At 47.8% G+C, this 7,995-nt stretch overlaps 1 protein-coding gene across 6 annotated transcripts in view; it reads left to right on the top strand.

Moving 5' to 3' along the window:
• The first annotated feature begins 2,071 nt into the window (after positions 1–2,071).
• TMEM184B (transmembrane protein 184B) overlaps positions 2,072–7,995 on the top strand; it is a 31,653-nt gene continuing 25,729 nt past the window's right edge. Inside the window, exon 1 of one of the 6 annotated variants that reach the window (XM_067309837.1) lies at positions 2,072–2,135. The gene's annotated coding sequence lies outside the window, so the exon portion shown is untranslated. The remainder of the gene's footprint in view (positions 2,136–7,995) is intronic. The other 5 variants (XM_067309855.1, XM_067309819.1, XM_067309831.1 and 2 more) reach the window with 5 other exon arrangements.

Below are 7,995 nucleotides of genomic sequence, written 5' to 3'. Positions count from 1 at the left end.
AGCACCTAAGGGCAGCGCTGTGCCTCATGCAAATGAGAGAAGCTCCCTATAATGTTACTTGCTGCTTTGGTGTCTGTTTGCGGCTCCTGGTGTGTGGGGTTTTTTGGTTTTGGTTGCCTGGTCTGTCTGGCAGTACATTCGTAAATTTTAAGTGATCTATTATCTTTCTAAATCTCTGCTCCAGTAGTTAAGCCTCTCATCCAGTTTATGCAGGGAAACATATTTCTTGAAGGCTGTAAAACTCCTGAAATTGATTTTTTTTTTTTTTTTTTTTTTTAACACCTGCAAATAAATGATGAGCTGGAAGAATCTGTGAAATCGTCGAAGCCTGTTCCTCTGTTAGCTAGGCAGGAAGAGCTACTCCTTCATTTGCTTACTGTGTGGGGGCTTCCAGCTTTTCAGATGAGAGGAGTAAGAGGGGAGGGAAGATGAAGGTAATTCACCCATGCATTGTGTTTGGCAGCTATGAGGTATTGTTCTGTCCCCTCCATCCTGCACTAATAAGTCTGTTTTAAGTGCCCATTACTGCCCATCTATATTTATATGTGTGTGTATGTATATATATATATATTTTTTTGAGGGAATAGAAAGAAATTAGACTTTTCTCAATCCTGTTTTTGAGGAAGAGGAGTTCCTGACAGCGTAAGCAGTGTTGTAACGTCTGCAAGTTAACTGTGCTTGAAGATAACGCCTGCCTCTGCATGGTGCATTTGCTCCATCCAGTGAATGACCTCACTGAAATGTAGCAGAGGCAGCGAGGCCTGGCTTTAGGAGATGGTGCTATGTTTTGGATAGGAGTCCCATTCTGGGCTGGGAGAACAAATGTTTTGGGAGCCACAGGGTAAAGGTCCATAGGGTGCATCTATGTTGCTAAAGAAGAGGTCAAGCCTCCCCCTAAGCAAGCAGCTTTGTCAAAGGCACCTCTGGCTGGCCAACAGCTGCTCTTGCTAAACTTGTCCCAAGTCTGAGCAATTTCCTTGCAAATAGTTTTTTGGGGGCTTGGGGTTTGTGTTGTGGGGTGTGTGGGTGTTTTTCGTGCCTTTTTTTTTTTTTTTTGATTGAAAAGCCATTGTTTTGGCTTGAATGGAGACATTGATGCACGCTTTTGCCTTGAGGATGCTTTCCTCCCTTGGCCCCATGCTGGGAAAAGGAAACCTGAAGCTGAAGTGGAAATCTGCCCCCAGAGGATCTTCCTGTTAGCATGGCTGGAGTCAAACGGTGTGGAAAAAGTTGCTCAGGCAATGGAAACATCTTCCAGAGGGAGCTACTCTGGAGGGTCTAGGTGCACATGCTGTCCGGCCTCTCTATGCTAGAGTGGAGGCTTGGCACCTGCGTGCCGCTGGCTATGCGCTGCCCGTTGGATGTGGCCACAGCCTTCATGTGGGCACCGGCCACGGGGTGAGAAGGGGCAGGAAGTGGTTTGGTCTCCTGGGGCTAAAAAAAGGTCCCCAAGGTGATTCAAAAGAGGTGTCGAATGAGGCACCTTCCCCTGCCAGGGAGGGAGTGGGTGCCCTGCGTGGGCCAAGGGGCTGGTCCTACTCCTGTCCCCCGCGGCAGAGGAGGGGCGATGGCGCAGGGCCGGGGGAAGGGGGGAACATGAGCTTCCCCACGCGTGGGTGGGTTGAAGCCTCTGGAGCTGCCTTAACGCTGTTCTTAGTCACAGGGCCACCTCATCCTTCCTGGAGTCCTGCCAAGCCGCTGCGGTGCGGTCTTTACTCGCTCAATGCGGCGGCAAGGCCCGTGGGACGCAGTCGCACGTGGGACGCAACCGCCGCCCCGGGAGCGCGGCGCGGCCCCTTTAAGAGGCCGCCGGTTACGTCACCCCACTCACACCGCCCCGCCCCTCCGTGGGGCGGGGGCGGGGCGAGGGCGGCGCAGGCGCGGAGCGCGCGGCGGCGGCGGCGGCGGCGGCGGCGGCGGCGGCGGCGGCGGCGGCGGCGGCGGCGGCGGGGCAGGGGGGCAGGGCCGAGCCGAGCCGGGGGCGCGGCGTCGCCATGGGCTCCTGAGGGCCGCGCGCGCCGCCCGCCCCAGCGCCGCTCCGCGCAGGGCCGCGGGGCAGGGCAGGGCCCACCGGCCGGAGCCCGCCGGGCCGGGCCGGGCCGGGCCGGGTCCCGCCCGCGGGGAGGCTGCGGGAGGTAAGACGTGGCGGCGGGGCCGGGCTGCGCGGGGGCTGGAGGCCGGCGCCGCTGTAGGGCGGGAGGGGCTGGGCTGGGCTGGGCTTGGGTGTGCCCCGACCCTGGTGAGGCCCCCAGCACCCAACAGCGTGGCCCCTACGGCGACCCCCCCCCACATATTCTCCTCCCCGGTAAGGCCCCCACAACCCCCCCATAAGGCACCCCCCCCGCATAAGGCTCCCATAACTCGCTCCCTTAACTCGCTCCCTTGCACACGCTTCCCCCTGCTCCGATAGGGCCCCGCTGCACACGCACGCGTTTCCCCCGGTAAGGCCCCCCCCATCCCCTCACAAGCTCCCCCCCAGTGCCCTTGATAAGGCCACCACAGCCCCCCCCCCCATTCCCCTAGTATGCCCCCCCATATACATTTCTTCTGGTTTGTCCCCCACAATCTGCTCCACCAAATATGTATTGCTCCAGTGTGCCCCCCTACCAACACATGCGTACGCATGTATGCACACACACACACATGCGCTCTCTCGCTCTCGAGCTGTGCCCTGTTGTGCCAGCCAGTGGCATTAGCTGCGTGTCATTTTGTACAAAGGTGGATTTGGGCCTGGGTTGGGGGCACAGCTGGTGAGGAGAGCACAGTGTGGCCCACCATGGTGGTGGGCACCGGGTGGTGTGTGCGCTTGGCCTTCCCTGGCTCCGGCTGCATGCTCTGCCTGGGGGCTGCTGGGCAGCATGTGTATGTACTGGTGTGGTAGGTACGTAAGGAAAATACTACTATGCCTGAGTGCTTCTTCGCTGCAGGTGAGTTACGATAAGTCTTGTTTGGATGCTCACAGTGGTTTGAGATCTCAATTGCTCTGTGAGGGGAAATTCAGTCTTGGCAACTGCAATGCGTAGTGGAAGGAGGAATTTGGAAGAATGCATGTGCTGCTGGGTTTTATGAATTGTAATCCAGGAAAGGGACCTGAGTGATTTCAGGGACAGCTCTGTGAAAGCTTCTTGGAACACAGTGAAGCTGTCAAGAGTGGGAGGAGGAGAAGTGGGAAATCTGGAGGAAATACTGAAGATGGAACCTCCTTGTACAAAGTCTGAAAACGATCTCCCATATAAAGATCTTGAACAGGAGTAATTGTTGAAGCCACAGACTAACTTCCCCAGAGGGAAGACTGTTTACTGCAATTGAACAGAAAAATAAAAGGAATATGATCAATAGAGAGAAAAGGTTAACAGGATGAATAGAAATATCTATTCTCTATCCTATAACAAAAAGAGAGCAATCAATGAAATTGTAATAAAATATACATCCTGATAACAAAGATTTGGCACTTTTTTTGACACAGAATTTTACTGTTCCACAGAACTTGTGTTGCTAGAAATTACCCTTAAGTCCAAGAGCTTAGCAGTGTCTGTAACGGGTATCAGAAATTTCTGTAGAAACATTCATGTTGTTCAGATTTGTTATATTAAAGGCTTGAATTTGTGCAGTAGTTTTGGGAAAAAAAAAAACTCTCCCACTTTTAGGATGTGGGCTAAGTACTAAACAATAGGGCTTTAGGGAGAGGTTTTCTCATGGTCAAGATATTCCACAATGGCCAACCTCAGGCTTTTTTTGCACCATTGTCCACAAGAAAATGAGGTGCGTGTCTGCTCTGGTTTAGTGGGGCAGTTTCTAAGTACTTAATACTGCCATTGTTATGGTTGTGATGTAAACCTTAAGTGGACTGTATGCAGCAGGTGGCTATCTCCACAGTTGAAGCAGAAGTGATTTGGTCTTGCTGAAAAACGATGGAGAAAGCATTGTTACCGAATTCAGCATTTCTAATCAGTTTGGTGGTATGGGAAGATGCTGCTCTTTGTATTTTGCTCAGTGCTGAACAAGTTGTATTTAGGAAATGTGGGGCAAGGGGAAGAATGCACTTCAAACACCCAGGTATCTTTTGAACTTCTATTTGTCAGTCTCTTTGGGACATGTAAAAGTTAGAAGGGGAAGGTTCCTAGATGTGTATGGGCTGGTCAGAAACTCAATTTCACTACAGTTAGCTGATTTGGCATAATAAAAGCATTCTGAGATGGTTTGCTTCTAAAGATTTGACAGAATCCTGCTAGAAATCTGCCTTATTCTCTGTCAGCTTGTTGGCCTGTTAACTGGTAGCGGACTGGGAGGTGGGCTTTTGGGGTGTGCAGTTGTGAGATTAGGACTTCCTTTCTTCTTGTGGAATAAAGAAAGTTGTTTGTTTGTTTGTTTTTCTCCCGCCAGAATCATCATTAAAATAACTTTCTTTATAATGCTCTTTTAAAAAAAAAAAAAAAAAAGTCAATCCCTTTCCCTATCCAATTTTACTGCTGAGTCTTAACTAAAACTTTTACTAATCACATTAAGACAACAGGCCCTTTAAATTCTGTGTGATGGATCTTACCCTTCACCCTGCCTCCCTCCTGTTTTGGGTCTGTGTTTGATTGGCTTATGTTTGCAATGATGGAGATGGGTTTTTACTTCCTCCTCCTAAGCAGAAGTGTCTGCTTCAGTTTCCAGCAGCTCAAAGGATATTTTTGAACTCTTCCAGCAGTGGCTGGTAGGAGTGGAAAATTGTTTGAGAGAGCTTTATTATTTGGCCATGGCTGCTTTGAGACTGCAGTGTTACACTGTACAAAGAGTTGAAAGTTGAAGTAAAATATTAAATTGAAAATCAGATTTGTCAATTCTTAAGGCGGCTGCTGTGGCTCCTTTTCACATGCTTTTCAGACGAATACTGAGGTAACCAAGGTTATAAAGCACTGGTGAATCTACAGGTTGGGTTGTCTCCAGAATGAAGTGTACAGTACTGCCTCAGAGAGAAATTGCACTTAACCTCTGTGCTACAGAGGTTTGTTAATGCACAACTGCTGCTATCTATCCTTGAAAAAAGCTGCTGCATATTGAATATCCAGGGCTAGGGGCAGAAACTTTTCTGCCTTCTAGAGATTGTAATGCATTATACTCTATGAGTTCCTGGAAAATTTGGGTGTTTTAGAGAACAGTGTTCTGTTTTGGTTTTGTGTGCTGATTTGCCCATCTGTTTGCTCAAAGTGGTGTGTGTACTGTTCTGACTTCTTCCCAAACTTCTGGTGGTTTGCTTGCTTGTGGTGGAAGAGCAGCTTCCTGCCAAGATGTTAAACCATGCCTAAATACTCAGGTTTCTGAAAGTGGCTTGAAACTGTGATAAGATGGATTAAAACATTCAGCTAAAGTAATGGTGCTTCCTGTTCAAACACTGTCATATTTTACCCTTTGCAAAAGCATTTGTTCTCGTGCACTAATTTTGGGACATATGTTTTCAGAGCAGCAATCCCCGGGAAGGTTTTGGAGGTGAAATTCTGCCAGCTAAAGCAGTCAGCTACAGCCGCCCTCCAGGAGTCTTGCCTCAGAGAGCCTTCCTTTTCTAGGAAGAGGCAGGAGACTGGAGTACAGGTTCTCCGTAGTCTTTAAAAATTAGCTTGGTGTCCACTGGATTTTTGTTTGTTGTAGTACAAGTAAAGTGGCTGGGAAGGCAACAGAACAAACTGTGCCCAGGGACAGTGCAACATATAGGCAAGCTGCCCAAGAGCCTTGCTGCAGCTGCGTGTGACATCGGCCTTTATAGCCCCTGAGGCGCATAATTTACAGGAAACTTGAAGAGGGAAATAACTGCCATGCTCTACCTGCAGCATTGAATGTCCTGTAACCCATGCAATGCCTGGATATTTATCTCCCCACCCTTTCAAGTCTTTGGATACTGCTTTTATTATTTTACAGTCACAGTGCCTGGGAATCTAATGGTCCTGAAAGGATCAGCCAGTTGAGGATGTTGTATCATGGAGAGTCACCAAGAACACAGAGAGATGGTGTCAATGTCTCAGCTTTTTGTTTCCAAACTAAAGCTGTTCCTCTTTGCCTGGGTATGTTGTACGTTTGGCCTCTGATCAAATCTGTTGCAAAGGGGGGGAGGGGGGGAAGGTCTCTGAGGTTCAGCAACGAAAATGACTGCAGCATGTTATCTAGTGCAGCAGTGAAGCTTTGAGAAGGGGATGAGATGAAATAATATCCTCAAAGCTGACTTTGCCTGCCCATTCTTCCCTCCCAAGGTTTTAAAAACATGACATTGATGCTATTGGAGGCTGCTGAGTTGATTGCTTGGGAGCCTGCGGTTGTTTTTTCATCTCCAGCACAGATTGCTGCTGCTTGAGCTCTATGTAAGCAGCGGCTCCTCTGTCCAGGTTACTTGAAACGAACCTGGACAAACTAGTCACCTAATGAGATAGATTAGAAGAGAGTATATTTCTCTTCATGGCTCACCACATCTTGTCTGCCTGTTTGTGACAGTTTTGGTAGGAGAGGGTGTTTAACAGTGGTTGAAGCTATTTGCAGCTCGTTGCCCTATGGGGGCTTGGAGTGACCCATTTCCCTCTCCAGGCTTTCCTGACTGTGAGACTTTCCCCTGTCCCAATGTCTGTGTGAGGGTACTGATATGACAGCAGAGTTTTGAGCTAAAGTTATTCACATAAATTCCTTTTTAGGCAGCTTCATCCAACAGGGTAATTTAATGTTACAGTGCTTGAAAAAATTGGGTTGAAGTTTTGTCTTTCTTTTTCTTTTTTAATGCATTCCCTTACTCAGCCTCTCAGGTGTATACTTGGTGTGCCCCACTCTGTATAGAACAAAGGCATTGGTGTTACTGATGTCCGGGATGGGGAGGGTGGATTTCAGAATCACTTTGAACTGTGTTTTAGTAACTGTTGGCGTCTGCCAGCTTCTATTGGTATTTGCAACTTCTCTGCAAACCTCTGGTCTTCAGTGCTGAGGCAGGAAAAGGTAAGCTGTTTTTAGCCACTCATGGTGTAACTCCTTCAGAAGAGGCATAAGGCTTTTCCCAGTGGTATTGTCTATAGTTGCTGTGCTTTAGCCAGCAAGAGTGAGAATGGTTTCCTTCTCCAAGAATCGCTTGCTGCCTCTGTGCTTCCAGAGGTAACCTTTAATTAAAGGCAGTGCTGTATCTGGGTTCATTCTTTAACTAGAAAAAGTGTAATGCTGATGCAGCTAGGGCTTGGCATTTTTTGTGGGAAGAACCTCTCTCCTTGCAGGAGTCCAGGAATACAAAGCTCCTAATTCTGCTTCTAGAAGTCTACATCTGTTGGATCTTTATTTTTCTTGATGGAGTAACCAAGGACGAGAATAGTGTTGGAGGAGGCAGTATCGAACAGGAGTAATGAAATTAAGACCCAGTGATTCTGGGAATTAACAAGAGGATGTGTGTGTCTTATTTCCTGAGTACAAAACAGATCAGATGTTATTTTAGCAATAACAGAATGGCTTTATGGTGAGTAATAGCTTTTTAGATTTTGCATGCTATGTTGAGAATCTGTTTTTTACTTTTGTAGTGCTCATCACTGCTGTATATTTGCATCAGAGAATCATTGCTGGAGAAGTCAGATGTGCTGTCTCCCTCATATGTATCACTGCATGATTGCCTAGGCTTGTGATAAGATGTCTGGCTTCTTCTGACATGCTTGCTTGCTAAATTTATATTTGCATCTGATCTGATAGGTTCTGTGTGGTGTTGGGTGGAAATGTATGCTCTGATGTGAAAAGAACCCAGTGACTAACTTCATGTGTGACCTCCACAAGTCCAATGCCTTTTGATCTTGCTGCATACTTTGACTTCTGCTGCTTCTTAGAGTAACTTTATACCCATGACAACTTTTAAACTTTTGTCTCCTCTGTCTCTGCACTCAGAAATAGGGAAGGATAAATGTGAGTGGTGATGGAATAAGTTCTGACTCAACTTTGTTCCTGAGAATTTGGAAAATTAAATACAAACTTCCTCTGTCATGCTTTACACAAGTGCTTATGAGA

The sequence above is a fragment of the Apteryx mantelli genome, chromosome 1 (genome assembly GCF_036417845.1).
Source record: "Apteryx mantelli isolate bAptMan1 chromosome 1, bAptMan1.hap1, whole genome shotgun sequence".
Classification (NCBI taxonomy): Eukaryota; Metazoa; Chordata; class Aves; order Apterygiformes; family Apterygidae; genus Apteryx; species Apteryx mantelli.
The sequence above is the reverse complement of the archived record's forward strand: the minus strand, read 5'-3'. Positions and strand labels throughout refer to the sequence as shown.